The sequence below is a fragment of the Talpa occidentalis genome, unplaced genomic scaffold (genome assembly GCF_014898055.3).
Source record: "Talpa occidentalis isolate TD23 unplaced genomic scaffold, MPIMG_talOcc4v2.1 talOcc4.7, whole genome shotgun sequence".
NCBI classification, from domain to species: domain Eukaryota; kingdom Metazoa; phylum Chordata; class Mammalia; order Eulipotyphla; family Talpidae; genus Talpa; species Talpa occidentalis.
In genome coordinates this window covers 108,016,212-108,034,302 of record NW_023605083.1, presented here as the reverse complement: position 1 = coordinate 108,034,302, position 18,091 = coordinate 108,016,212, and the positions used below count along the sequence as shown (strand labels likewise).

At 36.3% G+C, this 18,091-nt stretch overlaps 1 pseudogene; it reads left to right on the top strand.

Annotated features, from left to right (window-relative positions):
- Positions 1–14,541: 14,541 nt before the first annotated feature.
- Positions 14,542–15,603, top strand: LOC119231545 (developmentally-regulated GTP-binding protein 1-like; annotated as a pseudogene).
- Positions 15,604–18,091: the final 2,488 nt, after the last annotated feature.

Here is an 18,091-nt window from a genome sequence, read left to right as displayed (position 1 = left end):
TCCTGCACAGGTACTTCAGCTTACGTGGTATTATAACATTGTTTGCCAAGTCTTAAAGCCTCAAGAGAGGTAAGCTGGTCAAGCCCCTATCTTTCCATAGCAATGAGGTCACTTTGAATACAGAATTATTTTCTTAGAAGCCAGATGTCCACACCGAAGGCCTGAAGCTTCTATAACAATCATTCTGACACCAGTATTATAGTTTACCGACATTTCACTTGCCCTTGACTTCACACACAACTTGAGGGATTTGAACTGATTAGTAGTTCTCTCTCTCTACAAGGTGATGATTACCTCCCTGCAGGTACTAACATCCTGGTGTATTAGTGGAGTAATGAATAGGATTTGAATAGGATTTATGTAACATCGTCTTAAGGAAGATTGCAAAGTATTTTATATTTATTATCTCCTCCCTTTGAGGTACAAGCCAGATTGTTATTTAGAGCATTCTGGTAGGGAAACTGAGGCACAGTATTTAGAGTCCTTATCTGAGGTCCTACATTGCAGTGACATGAGCAAGGTTTAGATCCTTGGTCTCCTGATTGCTAACCCACTGTTCTTTCAAATAGGTTGCTGCTCCTTGTTTATTTTTCAAAGTGAATAGGAACCATTAGCTTTTACATTTCATCCCAAGCATTGAAAATAACAAACTCTCCCAGCAATGTGAAAAAAACACCTTATGCACTAGCTTGAATTTGTATTATAGTCTGCGGTTCTATGCCTATGATTTAACATATCTTATTAACAAAAAAGTTTGTGGCAGGATGACCTAACCGAGTTCACAAACGTGAGGCGTAGAAGCAGTTGAACTTTCTCTGTCTAGAGTGCCCAGTGCACATGGTGCATGTTATGAATGTGACTGGGTGGTGCTAGAGATGTGAGTCCCCTTTATGTCTACGGCTTCAGTTCATCTTGTTTCAAACTTTCATAGGATTCTTTCCTTCAGTAGCCCTTGTACCGAACTACATATTCACATGTAACTTAGATATTGACTAAACTCTTGTAATTCTATTGAATTCCTTACATTAAATGATTTATGATTTTGGTTCTTTATGTATACAATCAAAGCCTCTGATTGCCAGCCCCTTTTCCCAGTATCACTCCTAATTTGACTAGCTTTTTTTTTAATGATAAAAACACAGTCTCATAAAGAGAAGAGTTTGATTTTACTCATGTTTGGCTTGAAAATGTATCGTTGATAAAGGACCCCACCCAGGCATATTTTTTAACACAAACAACTTTCCCTTTAAAGTGATTATTTAATTTGTTCTATATAAATGAAAGGAACATGGAGAGGAAACTTAGTTACATTAAGCATAAATTTTGTGCTTATCTTCATCATATATGTTTTCATAAATGCTAATTTATTCAACCTCATAAAATCTGTGAGATAAATATTATTTTTCCCCATTTCAGCAGAGGAGAGCCAGAGAGGTTAAATCACTTGAACAAGTACCTTATTAATAACAGAGCCCAAATTCAAGGGTTAGTGTTTATGATAGTTATTAGCCAAACTATACCTCGAGTGACCTTTGGGTCAATTTAATTGCTGTTGATGAATATCATGAAAATAATGGAACTAAGTTTCCCTTAAGTGTAAAGCTCATACGGAGGGCCAAACACATGTAGATATTACGTATCAACATAAAAGCACTCTTTCACAATACTATAGCTTGTGGCATTTGAGAAAAATCTTCTCACAAAACCCCACTTTAAAAATAATTGTGTGTCTTCTGAGATAAATATGAGACAGTCTGAGGGAAAATGTGTACCCTAGCCTCAGTGGCTTGGCAAAATCAAACATTTTTTTGATTCAGACTTTGTGGAGGTAAAATTGTAGGAGAATCTGGTGCATATAGTCAACATTTCAGCATCTGAGTAAAAGGAAAATTACCTGAAGAAGGGAGTATTTCTATTGAATGTTTCTCATTTTTCACCATTAACCTTTCCAGATGGCACTGGTGGCAGGAGATGGATAGAAGAAATACCTCCCTTTCCAAAGGGATTTGTGCATAGACCGGGAGCCATTAGATAATAGGTTACTCCCACTTCTTAGCATCAGCAGCTTTGTATTGTGTAACTAAATTTGCCTGTAATTGTACCTCAGAAAAGTCTCAGGAAAACTATAAGCCTTGAAAACAAAACTGAAAATCAGGTGCAACATAGATTTATAAGCCAGAAACCAGTACTAGAACATTAGGCACCTGGAGGTAAAGAATTATTTCCAAGGGTGAGAAAGACTTCAATTCTACCTTATAAGCATTTGTAGATAGGCCTCAATGACACCGCTATCTGTGTGCCTCTGAAAATAATTTCTGAACTTTGTAGATTGCCCACATCTGGTTGACAAATTTCTGCATGCTTAATCCTAACATCGAAGCCATTCATATTCTCAACAGTAGAGGTCCTCAGTACCACAGCTCTTCAACTAAGATGCTGGAAAATTCTCCCGCCCTTGAATTATTTGGCATTTATGGTTCCTTGTAGAAGTTGTCATTTTATGCTACAGTTGTCCATTTTAATGTCATTGATAAATGAAAATTTTAGATTTGGGGAAGTTAGGGAGTCAGTTCTGGTTTTCTAAAAAATTGTCAACATACTTACTGTGTTTAGACTATGGATCTACAGATAACTTGGAGCATGGTGTTTTGTGTTTGTCCCAGGGGGTTTTATTTAAATGTTCTGCCTATAAACACAATTAACTAAGATCATCCTAACTTACCCTCTCTTTACGCCAAGATCTGATTTTGTCCTTAAATCTCAGTCCTTCCTCTCCATGGCGAAGTAATGACTAAATCTTATCAAATCTACTTCCTATATATATTGCTGGTGCCATTTCCTGTCTCTTTGGCCTCTACAGCCCTAACTTAGGCCCTTAACTTAGCTATTGTAACAGTCTTCTAGCTAATCTATTTCCAATCTTACCTCCTTCTCAACCACTCTCTGCACATTTACAAAATAGCCTTTCCAAAATTGCCATTTCCCTGCTTATTACTTTCAGTGTTTTGCCATCACTACCCAATAAAGCCCAAATCTTCTTAGCATAGCCTGCAATTCTTTTATAACCTTGTCCTTAACTACCTCTCCAGTTTTATTGCTTCCTTCTCCCTTCACCACAGCCCTCAAATCTATGTTCCAACCATAGACTGAACTACTTTTAGAGTTCTCCAAATGCATCAGTTGTTTCAAGCTTTCATGTTATTGTTCTCTCTACTATCACTATTCTTTCTTTCTTCACTCTTTGTTTATCTGACAAACACCAAACTCTTCCTTTAAGAGCCAGGCCACTATCCTTTGCTTTATATATATATATATAATATATATATATATATATATTTTTTTTTTTAAGATTTATTTATTTATTTATACAAGCACTGGGTACAGTCAGAAGCGCAGGAGGGTGAGAGAATTCACCAGAGCCAGAGGGGAGAGCAGAGCAGGCAGAGTGACAAAATACACTGCTGAGGGGCGCAGCGGGTGGCAGGAGAGGTCTTCGAGCCATGTGGAACCCTTGCCAGGTGGCCAGGGATGGAACCGGCACTGCAGAGGCTGCGGGCAGCTTCGCAACCCAGCGCTCAACCTCTGTGCCACAGGGGAGGCCCTCCTTTGCTTTATAAAACCTTTCCTGAACCCACCAGGATTAGCCATTACCCTTTTTGTGCCGATACTTTACTGCACATATTCTTCCACAAACACACTCCCCATATTGTATTAGTTATTTCTCCTGAAAGACTAGTGGTTCTCAGTGTGTGTCCGTGTGTGTGTGTGTGTGTGTGTGTGTGTGTGTGTGTGTGAGAGAGAGAGAGAGATTGAGAGAGAGAGAGAGAGAGAGGTTCGCAGGCAATTGTGCCAATCAGGACATTTGACAATATTTGGAGACATTTATTAATTGTCATGCAGGGAAGGGAAATGCTACTGGCATCTAGTGGGTAGAAGCCAGAGATGCTGCTAAAACATCTTATAATGCCTACAACAAAAGAATTATCCAGTCAAAAATACCAAGATTGAGAAACTCTGTCAGATCGCAAACTTGTGTTTTTTCCAACTTTGGATGCGCAGGACATAGAACAATGCCAGGCAGAAATTAGGCAATAAATAAGTACTGTTTCAATGAGTGAAAAATTTCATAGGGTTCTCTGATGGAAACCCATTCAAAGATGGAAAATAAGATTCTTTGAGAAAATAGAGCCCAAATTGAGTTACATTCAAAGGTGTAATTTGAAATTTAATTGTAAAAGTTTCTTTAACAATATGTATAGAGATTGAATTAAAATTGTGATCTGAATATGTACCTACATCCCCTTCTAAAAAATCATAGAATGTTAGAAAACATACATTAAAAAATTTTTGAGTAAAATTAAAAATTTTAATTTGAGTAAAATTAAAATTTTTAATTTTAATTTGAAGAATCCCTGGAAAAAAAAACAGAAAAGGCATGAAATAATCAAAGAAATAACATATGAAAATTTCCTAGATCTAAAAGAAAATAGAAGGCTTTGGATCAAAAGGACCCACATCAGAATACCAAGGCAAAGAGGAATTTCAAAATACGAAGGCTAAAAATAGGAAAAACAAATAACCTACAAAGGAATAGATACCCACTTAACAATGTATGTTTTATTGCTAAGTCTGGATACCAAAAGCCAATAAGGCAATATCTCAGTATAATAAGGAAGAATTATTTTAAAACAAAAATATTATTTCCAGCCAAATTAACTTTTAAGTGGGTGAGGGCAAAATTAAGACATTTTCAGGCACAGTAATACTCAGAAACTTAATACCCATAAACCCCCTCTTTAGAGAATTATTAAAGAATTCATAGGAATATGAGAGCTATAAGAAACAAATGATTGGAAAGAAACAAAGGAAGTCTAAAGTTTAAAATGATGTTTATGAATAATGAAAAATAATTAACAATGTGGAACTTATATACACCAGATAACTTCAGCATGGGCAGTAAGGGAAGACTAGAGTAGATGAAAGTGAGTGACTGCTTTCCAAGACTCTTGTGTTTTGGGGCAGGAGGTGTACTGGTATGTAAACTGATGAAAAACATAGTAGAAAAATAAAATTTAAATATCAGTGTTAAATTTGTAAAAGTAAACACCAGAAAAATGGAATATATAGTTTCTAAGAAAATAAGTAGGAAATGGAGAAATAAATCAATCCAACGAAAGGTAATAAAGAAGAAAAAAGAAACAAAAGAAATCATAATATATAGGAAACATAAAATGATAGAAAATCCAATTCAAAAATCTTGCTATGTGCTGTTTACAAGAAAAATATATAATAAAATGATAAAGTTTGACATAAACAGCAAAATACATACCATATAAATGCTAACAGAAAAAAAGTAGATATAGCAATATTAGTTTCAGATAAAACATTAGTTTATGACTGAAAAGCAGGGCCTCCCCTGGTGGCGCAGGCGGTTGAGCGCAGAGCTGTGAAGCTGTCTGCAGTCTCTGCAGCACCGGTTCGATCCTGGCCGGCAACGGTCCCACATGGTGCGGCAGACCCCTCCTGTCTTGCACGCTGCTCCCCTCAGCAGTGTATTTCGGTCAATCTGCCCGTTCTGTTCCCTACTCTGTCTCTGGTGAATCCTCTCACCCTCCCGCGCATCTGGCCTGTACCCTGGTTGTATAAATAAATAATTTTTTTTAAGATTTATTTTTATTTATTTATACAAGCACTGGGTACAGTCAGAAGCGCGGGAGGTTGAGAGAATTCACCAGAGCCAGAGCGGGGAGCAGAGCAGGCAGACTGATGAAGTACACTGCTGAGGGGAGCAGCGGGCGCCAGGAGAGGTCTGCGCGCCATGTGGGACCCTCGCCTGCGGCCAGGGATTGAACCGGCGCTGCAGAGGCTGTGGTTAGCTTTGCAGCCAGCACTCAACCGCTGCGCCACTGGGGAGTCCCAAATTTTAAAATCTTAACTGTTTTTATTAGAAAATAAGAAAGATTTAAAAAAAAATTAAGCATTAACTCAAAGAACTGGGGAGGAGGGGAATAAGCCCTAAAAGAAGGAAACAATTGGTCAAGATGAATCCTCTTACCTCCCCACACATCTGGCCTACACCCCAGTTCTTGTATGCATAATAATTAAAAAATAAATCTTTTAAAAGAAAAATAAACAATTTAATATATCAAAAAAAAGAAATTTTAAGACTGGGAAGAAATTTCTTCTAAGAAAGCATCAAGCCTGATATTTTACAGATGAATTCTGTAAAGTTTTAAGAAATAACTGTTTAAGATAAATTAAATGCTTCAGAACATACAAAATGAACTGAAGTTTTAAACTCAGTTTCTTAGGCTAAAACCAGATCTAGACAAGGGCAATATACTCTTAGATATAGGAGTTATGATTTATGAAAGATTCCAATATGTAAATAATACATTCACAAATCTAATCCAGTGATGTATTAAAGGATAAGTACACTATGTCTAATTAAGATTTATCCCAGGAATGCAAAGATAATTTAATATCAGGTTAACAGAGGGGAAATAAAAGGTAACTCTCTACCCCTGTAAAGAATATTTAAAAATACTCTGCACCATTCCCCATTAAACACAAAAACCTAAGAAGTTTTAGTAAATTAGGAATTAAGAGTTAATGTCCTTACTTGATAAAGTGTATCTATTAGAAATCTATAGCAAACATATAAAATGTCCCTTCAAATCTGGAATAAGATAGGGTGCTGACTACTGTTACTTTTTAATGCTAACTGAAAGCCAACCCAATATGAAAAGGAAAAGAAATAAAGCAATAAATTTTAGAAACACAGATAGACATGTCATTGTTTGCAGACCACAGATACTTCTGCTTGGAAAAATCACCTTTGGGCCTCTCTGGTAGCACAAGGGGTAAGATGCAACCTATGAAGCTATCTGCAGCCACTGCAGCACGAGTTTGATTCCTGGCCAGGGGGCTACCCACATGGTGCAGCAGACCTTTACTGGTTTTCCTGCTGCTCCCCTCAGCAGTGTATTTCAGTCAATCTGCCTATTCTGCTCCCCACCCTGTCTCTGGTGAATCCTCTCACCCCCCTGCACCTCTGGCCTGTACCCCAGCTCTTATATGAATAAATAAATAAATCTTTTTTTAAATAAAAGAAAAATCACCTTTAAGAACTAAGACAAAACTTGCAAGCTGACATAGATCTGAGAAACACAGCAGGAGATGGGGAGGGAGATGGGTCAAAACAGGGGAGGGAAGAGCACAAGGGACTGTGGTGAGCAATTACATGGGCTATGGTGGTAGGAGAACTATGGGGATTACACCTGAGGGGAGAAATCAAATACTATCCAAAAATGAACAACAATGTAAGAAAATAAATAAATATAAGTTTTAAAGAAGAACTAATAAGAGAATTTAGTAAAGCAGCTAACTAAAGATAAGTGTAGAAAAATCAATAGAATGTTTATATCCCAGCAATTACATGAAATAGATAAATAGAAATAAATCTAATAAGAAATGTGGATAACCTACATAGAATAAATTATTGAAATTCAATGAAAGTCATAAAAGAAGAATCAATGAAGATAAATGCCATGTTCTTGGATTGGTGGACCCAATATCGCAAAGATGTCAGTTCTCCTCAAATTACCTTAAGTTTGATCAATCCCAATCAAATCTCAGTTTGTATTTTTCATGGAACTTGACAAGCTGATTCTCAATTATTTATTGAAGAGAAGCAGAGAATTACTTGATACAGAATAATGAGGGTATTTGCCATACCAGATATGAAGATATAACATTAACTTACAATAATTAAAACATTGTAAAGCTAGTGCAAGAATAAACTATTAGAATAATGGACAAATATAGAGACACATACATATTAAAATAACCTAGATTATGATAAAAATGATATTTCAAATAAGTGAGAAAATGTCATATAGGTAACTCAATTTTGAAAATAAAATGAAAATCTTATCATAAGCTCATATTAAATACAAAACAAAACTTTAAATTCATTAGAAAACTAAATAAAAAAACAGTAAGTGTCAGAAAAATATAAGAAAATATTCTATATGTTTGGCCTATAGAAATCCTGCCTAATAATGAAATCTTTCCTAATAATGAAAATCTGGAAGACAAAATAGATCAGTAGTAAATGAAAATTTCTGTACAACTGAAAACAGTTTTTTAAAATGACATGTGTAATGTTTTATAAAAACTTTTCACCTGTCTACTTACCCTCTGTAAAGTATCTCAATTTTTTTAAAGGAGAGATATGTAAAGAATAAACCAAACATAAAAAGGGCAATTGACAAAAGAAATACAATGATCAATTAACATCTGAAAAGATATTCAAATGCACTAGTAATCAGAAAAATGTCAACAGTATAAGTAGCAATGGGGCCCATAAAAAGCAACCACTTTTTGTTCATCTGATTAACCAAAATTTTAAAAAGATGTTAATATCCAGTGTTGAGAAGGATAAACAGTATAGACTCACATGAATCACTGAGTGAAGTTTGAAAGGTGATTTTAAGTTTCCATCACTGATAACTTGTTTCTTGGTTTTTAACTCTAGATAAGTACTTGCACCTATATAAGTAAAATATGCTTGAGGGTGTTTATTGAAGCATTATTTATAATAGCAAAAAGAAATAACATATTCATAGAACGAAGTAGACTATAGTTCTATGTATTTGTGGAATAAAATCCCATTATAAACAAAATAATATATCAAAAAGAATGTATATATATGTATATATATGTACCTGTATACATATAGCAGATGTAAATATGTAGAAAAATGGCCAAGAAGGAGGTGCAAAATTATTAATAATATTTACTTCTTGGAAAGGGAGTAGAATTGGGGCTAGAGGGAAAGAAAGAAGTTTTCAATATTTATGTTATCTGCTAATGTGATTTAAAAATTTTTGCATGAATATATTTCTTATATAAATAATTTAAAATTTACATAAATGTTTGAAATGACACTTGTTATGAAAAAATACATGTTATAGAAAATTCAGAGGAGAAAAATAAAAAATTAGCCTGTAATCCAAAAATAACCACTATTAACATTTTGATGTATAACCTACCAAATTTTTTAAATTCATGTGTATGCATTTTAAAAATAAATATGGCATTTTATATTATGACTATCTTCCCTAACATAAAAATATTTGGTGTAATACCCTTTGAAAAATGGTATGTATTTCTTAATTTCTGCAATAAATACTAGCAATATTCTGGTGATTAAAAATAGATTTAATCAACCTCTTCTAGATTTTTCCCAGTACTTCTCAGGTTGAAATACCTTCATAAGTAAAGTCTTTTTCTGATTATTTCCTGAGACTAGATTCCTAAATTGCTAGAAGTATTGTTGCTGTGTCAAACAAAATGTCCATCGTCTAGATTTGATAAATATTTCCAAAGGCCTTCTGTAAACTACTACTTAATACCCACCAGCAGCACATGTGAATACCATTTCCCAGTGCCCTGGCCAACACTAGATAGTGTAATTTTTTAAAAATAGAAAATTGACAAATAAAGTCTGGCATTTTGTTTTTATGCTGATCAATTATTTGATTATTAATAAAGTTTAATATTAAGGATACTAACCCTTTGACTGCATATTGCAAATACACATAAACTTTTTAGCCCCCAAGCCATAAAGTGAAATTATATTTAATTGCCTTTAAAGGTATTAGTAATATTAGTTGCTTAAACATGCTATTAACCGTGTATTATGTATTTTGTGTATGAAACAAATAACTCCACATACAAAGAAAATAACATTACCATCTTGACTTGTGATTAACTCACTTACAGAAAAATAAAATTAATTTTTTAAATCAATGATGTTCTAAAGATTAAAATGTTCTAGAAATTAAAATTCCATTATTTGTGAAAGCTTTCTTCATGAAGATTAAAATCTGCCTTAGACATTTACATGGATTAAGTTTTAAATTAGCATAAAAGAATAACAATATGAATCAATTTGATCAAAGAAAAAGTGTCACTAATTATTTAAACAAGACACTTACAACAGGGATTTAAGGGCAAAGAAGCGGATTTCCCTTGCATGTGGATCAAATCAGAAGTATCCCATAATTGACTCTTTACAAGACCCTGCTTCAGTATAATGGACTAGATATTAAAGCTCTAAGTATTTAAAGCTAGTTTCCGTCTTTCTCTAAATGGAGGCCCGCCACTAAGAGCTATTTTACAAGTCTGACACATTAGCTGCATCACGGGGAAATACACTGGCTCTGCTTCTAAGGTCCGGAATTTCAAGTGCTTTCAATAGTTAAATGGTGTGAAATGGGTAACATTGAAACTGTGAGAAGCAATGAGGGCCTAAAAAATAAATTCCAGATGGGAAGGTTGATGGAAAGGGATATAGATACTGTAAAGGTTCTTTCAATGAATGGATTCCAAAAAGATCTCATACATTTATTTCTTTTTTGTATCTTTAGTCAACTTATTTGTGCATGACTTTGGGGGGGAAAAGCTGAAATTTCCCCCCTTCTGTCGTTTAACATTGTTTGGAAACAAAGGAGGTTTTGTAAACTATTGCTGTCAGATCAAACACTGGAGTAGAATAAAAGGAGTATTTTATAACTTTCTCAGAGCAGTCAAGTCAGAGGGTCAAGTCTAGACCACAGCTCTTCCTTACAGTGTAATGTTAGATTAAATAACTAACCGCTTCATACTTTAGTATTCCCTCTACACAATGGAGGTTTTGGTACCTACCATTATAGGACACTGTTCCGGGAAACACAGTGTGTTTCAACGTATCCAAGTATTTCTCACTCTCAGAGTATCTTTAGTATTTCATATACCAAATAGCTCTGAAGCAGCATTACAGTTTCTTGAAAGGGCTGTAATGTTAGGCTAGATGTGGATTCAAATCCCAAATTTGCCACTTAGTAAATGTGTGACCTGGATCAGATGATTTAATTTCTTGAAGCCTCAATTTCCTTGTTCATAAAACACGGATCATAGTCATATCGTTAGAAATCATTATGAATGATGGGAGAATCACAAGATTCAATGTCCGGAAAGCCCTCAGAGAGCGGCTAACTTGTTGGTCCTCAAAAATGATAGCTATTATTCATAGTAAATGCTTATTGAATTCATTTTCTTATAATTTTTTCTTCCCAATAATCAAAAGAAAGGATCAGTTTGAGACCCCAAAACTGGTCATTCTCTCGTGCAGAATACAGAATATTGGAAAATCTATTTCCGTCTCTACCATCCAAAATAATGAATGAGGTAGGGCCAAAGCAATACACACTGAGTTTTTCAACTAGCTTCATATCGTACCAACAAAACTGCAAAACCCAAGAGCTCCAAGTAACATGGCGTTCAGTCCACGAGAGTCCCCGTGGCCAGGGAAGGGGGACTCACTCTGCAGCTCCCTCTGGTCCATTTGGCAGTAACTACTGATAACTGGAGGAGCAGGACAGGGATCTGGCTCTGACTCTAGTTAAAGTTCTCCATGTTTTCATTTCCAACTCCATTTTTATGGTTTAGATCTTGGCTATAGTAAACTCCAGATTGAATAGACGCCTCAAATACACATCTGAGACCAACATTTAGCCTTAAATAGCAGTCAATTTGCTTGCAGATGCCTTTTTTTTTTTTTTTTTTGAAATGGGGGCATAGAAAGGGTCTTTAAAAAAATGTCAGGCATCAAGCAGCCTCACAAATCATTTTTACGTGGCTTCCTGGATCTTTGTTTTTAGCAAATCCTTTAACGGGAGATTGACTCATTTGTGTATTTCTTCAAAGGGAGGATTTTGCAGGTAGCTCTTCATGAGGTCTGCCACCTTATAGGATTTGGGAGAAAGAGAGTTTTAAGAGTAGAGATGTTTACTTTTGAGAAGTCATTGTTTGGTACCTGCAGCTATTAGCTCAGTCACTAAACTGCTGGCTGTCTCTGGAGGAAAAGTGTTTGTGTCTTCCCATCCTCAGCACAAGTTTGAGATCCCAAAACTGAGCTGGAGACAACGCTGTGATGTTTCAGAATCTCATTAGCATTATTAATAAATGGACGTGGCTTCCTGTTAACCAAGGGCTGATTGTGGCTTATGTTAGAAATAGGAATTCTATTGTACAATGCCTGCTTTGAGGCAAACCATTTAAACATTATGGAATTATTTTTTGTCCCTTCATGCTGAGTTTTTGAAATAAAAATATATATGTAATTTAGATGGCGTGCGCCTCTAACCAAGTTAAAACATAAGCAAATCTACTTAGCCAAAGAGTCAAATTTATTCTCATTTTATTAGGCAGGTGGTGTACATATTAGATGATTTCCCTCTCGGGTTTTACATTTATTTCATGTGTTTTTCCTCCAAAGAACAGGAGTTATTCTGTCAAAAGTGGGGAGGTGAAACCTCGGTTAAGGGGATACTGCAAATTCTACCCTTTCAGCAGAAGTAATTTATAGTTTCATAATATTCCAGAGTTTCTCTTTGTCTTTCACATGACAATTTATGACCAAGGTATTTTCATGTTTCCCTGACTCCTTGCTACAAGCCTGAACAAATAAACCGTGTGCACACGAGTCTGTTTCTCCATGCTATTTTCCAGGTATCAGTATTTTTTTCTTCCCTTGACCTCATATGACATAAATGGGATTCTGCATTGCATTATTTTAACCCAGAAGGCATATAATGTGAAACAGCGAGAATGAGTTTTTGTGTTATTTTGTCTAAAACTATACTTTAAAGCAACCCAACTTATTAAAATTCAATATTCTGAATATGGGGGGAGAAATAGTTCTTAATATATGTAGTTCTTTATGTGTATGTATATATATATATATACACATATATATATACACTAAAACATTTGCCCTTAGTTTTTTATTATAAACTATGCAAAGTCATGTGAAAAAATAATGTAGCAAATGCTTTTCTACCCATTGACTAATTTAAGAAATGAAACATTAGAAATAAAATCAAATTCCTCTCCTGTGCCCTCCCAGTTGTATCCTCCTTCCATCCCCCTCCATGAGGGAATCTGGTGTTTATCATTTCCAGGTATTTCTATATACATATTTATGACATATGTGTGTATGCATAAACAATATGTAATATACATAATGTGCTTTTTTAAACTTTTATGTAAATCTTATCATGCTATGTATATTTTTAGGAAAGTTGCTTTTTTCTCTCAACATTTTATGTCTGAGATTTGTCCACATTGATATATGTGGCTCTGACTCATTAACTTTCACTGTTGTATAGTATTGCATTGCATGGCTATACCACAGTCTAGTCACAAATTTTCTGTCAGTAGACATTTAACCTATAATATTATGCTATGTTAACATCCCTACTGTGAATATATCTTTGTGCACACATGCAAAAATTTTCCTAGGCCATATCTCCAAAGTAAATGTTTATTCACTTTTTTAAAAGATTTATTTATTTATGCATAAAAGAACTGAGGTAATAGAAACATTATCAAAAAAAACATTATTTAAAAAGTGGGGGGTGAGAGGATTTACCAGAGACAGAGTGGGGAACAGAACAGGCGGATATACTGAAATAAACTTCTGAGGGGAGCAGTGGGCTAGACAGGCTAGCAGTGGCCTAGACAGTCTGCTGCGCCATGTGGGTTATCTCCCTGGCTGGGGATCAAACTCATGCTGCAGTGGCTGCGGATAGCTTCACAGTGCCGCGTCTTAACCCCTTGTGCCACCAGGGAGGCCCTGTTTATTCACTTTTTCTATTTATTGCCAATTTACTCTCCAAACTGGTTGAACCAATTTACACTCCAACCAGCACTTTCTGCTTCACTATCTCACCAACACTTGGCATTATAACACTTTTTACATTTTGTTAATCTGATGGGTATGAAATATCTTTTTTCCCTGATTACTTAGCGAGGTTTAATAGTTATTTAGTTATTGGTCATTCATATTTGATCTTCTGTAAGATACATGCTTGCTCATATCTTTTGTCCTCATGAGGGGCAGGGGGATTACACGTATGCCAACTTTTCAAAAGTTCACATTACACCACTTTCCTTTTATGAAATAAACAAGGAAAATTATCATGCAGTTGTTTGAGTTGCAAGTTGAGTTACTTGCTTTTTTTAACAGAAACCTTATAAGGGGAGCTGGTCACTTTGACAACTAATACAGTATTCATGAATGATGATAAAAGTCCAGCTTCCAAACAAAAACAGAATTTTGGAAAGCTTTAACATATTTTTTGTCACATCAATAGTGATTATTAACATGTGCTTTTTAAATAATGTTTAGTGAGATGTGTCAACATGTGAAAGATCTGAATAACTCAGTGAGCCAATATTTTCCAAATTAAAAAATGAAAGATGTTACAAAATAATTCATGGGTAAATGATTCACTCAAAGTGCATGAGAGTCCAAAGTGCATGCTTTAATGCAACACAGTACAGAAAATTCACTGATAAGGTTCAGTGTCTACTTTGCAACTAACCTTTAAGAAATTACTGCTTCAGTAGCACCCTGGTGGCGATGGCCAGCCTGCTGGTGTGTGATGTGAGACAGTGTGGAGGCCACTGAGCCCCCAGGGACTCGCCACCATGAGCAGCCCCTTAGCTAAGCTACCAGAGGTTGAAGTCAAGATGGCAGGTACTTCAAAGAAAAAGGCCACAGCACGTCATGTAGGGCTGCTTAAGGCTCATCTTGCCAAGCTTAACTCCAAAAGTGGAGATGATGGTTGGCAGGAGAAAGCAACCAAGACAGGTGATGTACCAATTGGGTTTGTGGCTTTCCCATCTGTTGGGAAGTCAACGCGGCTTGATAAACTGGCAGGAGTATATTCCGAGGTGGCAACCTATGTGTTCTACTCTGACTGTTGTGGTTGGTCATCAGATGTGAAGGTGCCAAGATCCAGTGTCTGGATCTCCCAGGTATCACTGATGGCGCTGAGAACAGGAAAAGCAGAGGCTGTCGAATCACTGCATGGCCCAAATGTGCATCTTGATCCTGATTGTGCTGGATGTCCTGAAACCCCTGGGACATAAGGAGGTAATTGGAAAAGGGCTGGAAGCTTTGACACTCACTTAAACAGCAACCCACTAACATTAGCTTTAAGAGAAAGGATAAGGGAGGCATTAATTTCATGGCCACTTGCACTCAGAGTGAACTGGATGCGGAAACTGCAAAGAACCTTCTGACTGTGAATACAAAACTTGTTATAACAATGTGACACTTTGTAGTGAGATCACAGAAGATGAACTCATTGACATGGTAGAAGGAAAGAGTTTATTTCCTCTGTATCTATGTGTTAAATAAGATGGGTCAGATTGCCATTGAGGAATTGGACGTCATCTGTAAGCTACCTCTCTGGATACCCATCTCTGCCCATCACTGCTGGAATCTTGATGGCCTTTTGGAAAGGATCTGGGACTATCTGAAACTAGTGAGGACTTACACCAAACCCAAAGACCAGTTGCAGACTAGACACCCCCAGTGGTGCTGCCTTACTCCAGGACTATGGTGGAGGATTTTTGCGTGAAGATGTACAAAACATGACCAAAGAATTTAAATATGCTCTGGCCAGGGGTCTCTCTGTGAAACATAATTCTCAAAAAGTGGGTAAAAACCATATGTAGGAGGACAAGGATGTCATTCCGAAGTGACACCTTCTCCCTTTCCCATCTGCTGGGCCAACCAGAACAGCTTTCCTATGAACAAGCACACTACCTACCCCAACCCGCGTCAGTCTTGGGCAGCCACTGGATCAGGATTCAGGGGAGGGGGAGGGGGAGGGAGGCATCCACAATGGAGCTTCACTTGTCTTATCTTGGTGTCACCAGGTATACCAAACTGCATAAAGAACCTGCTAGGCCAACCAGCTCTATGCAAAAAGGGGAAGAAAAAAAAAAGAAATGACCATTTGTCAATTTTTGGTGTGACATCAAAGAAAACTAGGATGATTACCTCCAAATGCTACTTAAAGCACTTCTTTTTTCAACTAAATGTCTATGTGAGGATATTTTTTCTTTATATATTTCTACCAAAACACTTCACACTTCACCAAAACACTTTACAACACTTCTACCAAAACACTTCATTTCACAGTAGAGGCCATTAACCTCTATTGGGAGCAATGGTTGAGTTTTTAGGATGAACTGAAAAGCTGAAAATGTGTTTAAAGTATTGTTTTTGATTTGCACATCTTCAGGTTGATCCTAGTTGCAAAAGCAACTATCAGAATCTCCTATCTTATATCAAACCATATGTATAAAAAGGTTTGCATAAATATAAAGCATAACCATTCTTTGTTCTATCTTTTTTAGGGAAAAGAAAGTTCAAAAATATGTGTTATTTATAGTAACATATAATAGACTTTTTAAATGAATAAATATATAATTCTTCAGTTTTAATTTTTGTATAGTAAATCTGATAGACATAAATCACATAGTGGTTCTTAATAAATTTTAACAGTAAAGAGCTCTGAGACCAAAAACTTTGACAGCTGCAGGTATGAAGGGAGAAGAAACTTTGTGGTCTAAAGAAAAAGATATCGGATTTTGAAATAATGGAATTAGAATCAGGGCTAGGGTGAAGATGGCAGGCACTCAAGCTGTGGATCAGTAGGATTGATGGATTGTGTCCACTTAGTGTAAGATGATGCGATATTGAAAGGATCTTTAAAAAAAAAAATCACTGGTGTCAGAACTAATTTCTCCTAGTTCTACCACTAAGCAGCAGCTACTTCAAGTCAAGTAACTAGAAGTCACTTTCTTTCAGGGTTGCCAGACTTAGCAAATAAAAATACAGGACACACTGTTAAGTTTGAATTTCAGATAAACAATGAATAGTTAAATAGTGTAAGTTTGTCCCAAATACTGCATGGGCTTCAAATTTATTTTAAATTGTTTTTTAAAGATTTATTTACTTATGCATACAAGAACTGGGGTACAGGCCATAGGTGTGGCGGGGGGGCGGTGAGAAGATTCACCAGAGACAGAGTGGGGAACATAACAGGCAGATTGACTGAAATACACTGCTGAGGGGAGCAGCAGGCAAGCCAGGAGAGGTCTGCTATGCCATGTGGGTTAGCTCCCTGGCTGGCCGGGGATCGAACTCATGCTACAGAGGCTGTGGACAGCTTCATAGGTTGCATCTTAACCCCTTGTGCCACCAGGGAGGCCCTGGGCTTCAAATTTAACTGGGTGTCCTATATTTGACCTAGCAGCCCTACTTCTTTTTCCGGTCTTAGTTTTCTCCTAAGTAAAACAAAGGTGTAAGTTAAATATCTATATGTCTACCTCTGTATACTGATGCTGATCTTTGATGATAAAAAGAGAATTAGAAATATGACATGTGTTTGTATGTATGTGTTGATATAAAGTTGCAAAGGGCTCTTTATTGAGAAGGGCTATCATTTATATTGAGCTTGTTCTTCTGCCAGACTAATTCACAGCTTGGGAGCCTACCATCTGTACCCCCCACTTCCAATTCTAACTTCATTATTCAGATCTGTTACTTTCTTTAGAACCCAAAGTTTCTTCTCCCTCTATACCAGCAGTTGTCTTATCCCTCTACACCACCCTTTTGGTCTCAGGGTATTCAAATAACTTTTTTCATGACATAAAAGGTATTTTTTGTAATGTCCTTGTGGGCAAAAGTTACAGATAATTATTTAAATAATTTTGAAATTTTACTTGTATATCAAATGCAAAAGAGTGGAAACCACTGTCCTAGATGGTATCTAAGTTTTCCTCCCAGTTTTCATATCCCATGGGTTTTGCCTTTGCAAACCAGAGAATTGAGGGGCACAGATGCATGCACCTGACATGCGGTGCAGCTCTTACATAATTTCTTTTAAAAGACACTTCCCCCTCAATGTGTAATACAGAGAGAATCGCTCTTGCTCTCCTCTTCTGCACTGTTAGTTACTCGGAGAGTGAATGAAGTCATGTCTGGAAAGCACCGTGAATATTTTAGAGAAGTACCTAGAAAGGGAGGGGAGGGAAGTGCCATTAGCCTCTATTGGGAGCAATGGTTGAGTTTTCAGGATGAACTGAAAAGCTGAAAGTGTGTTTAAAGTATTGTTTTTGATTTGCACATCTTCAGGTTGATCCTTAACAACATGTGTGCTATGATTTTAGGAATTTTGTG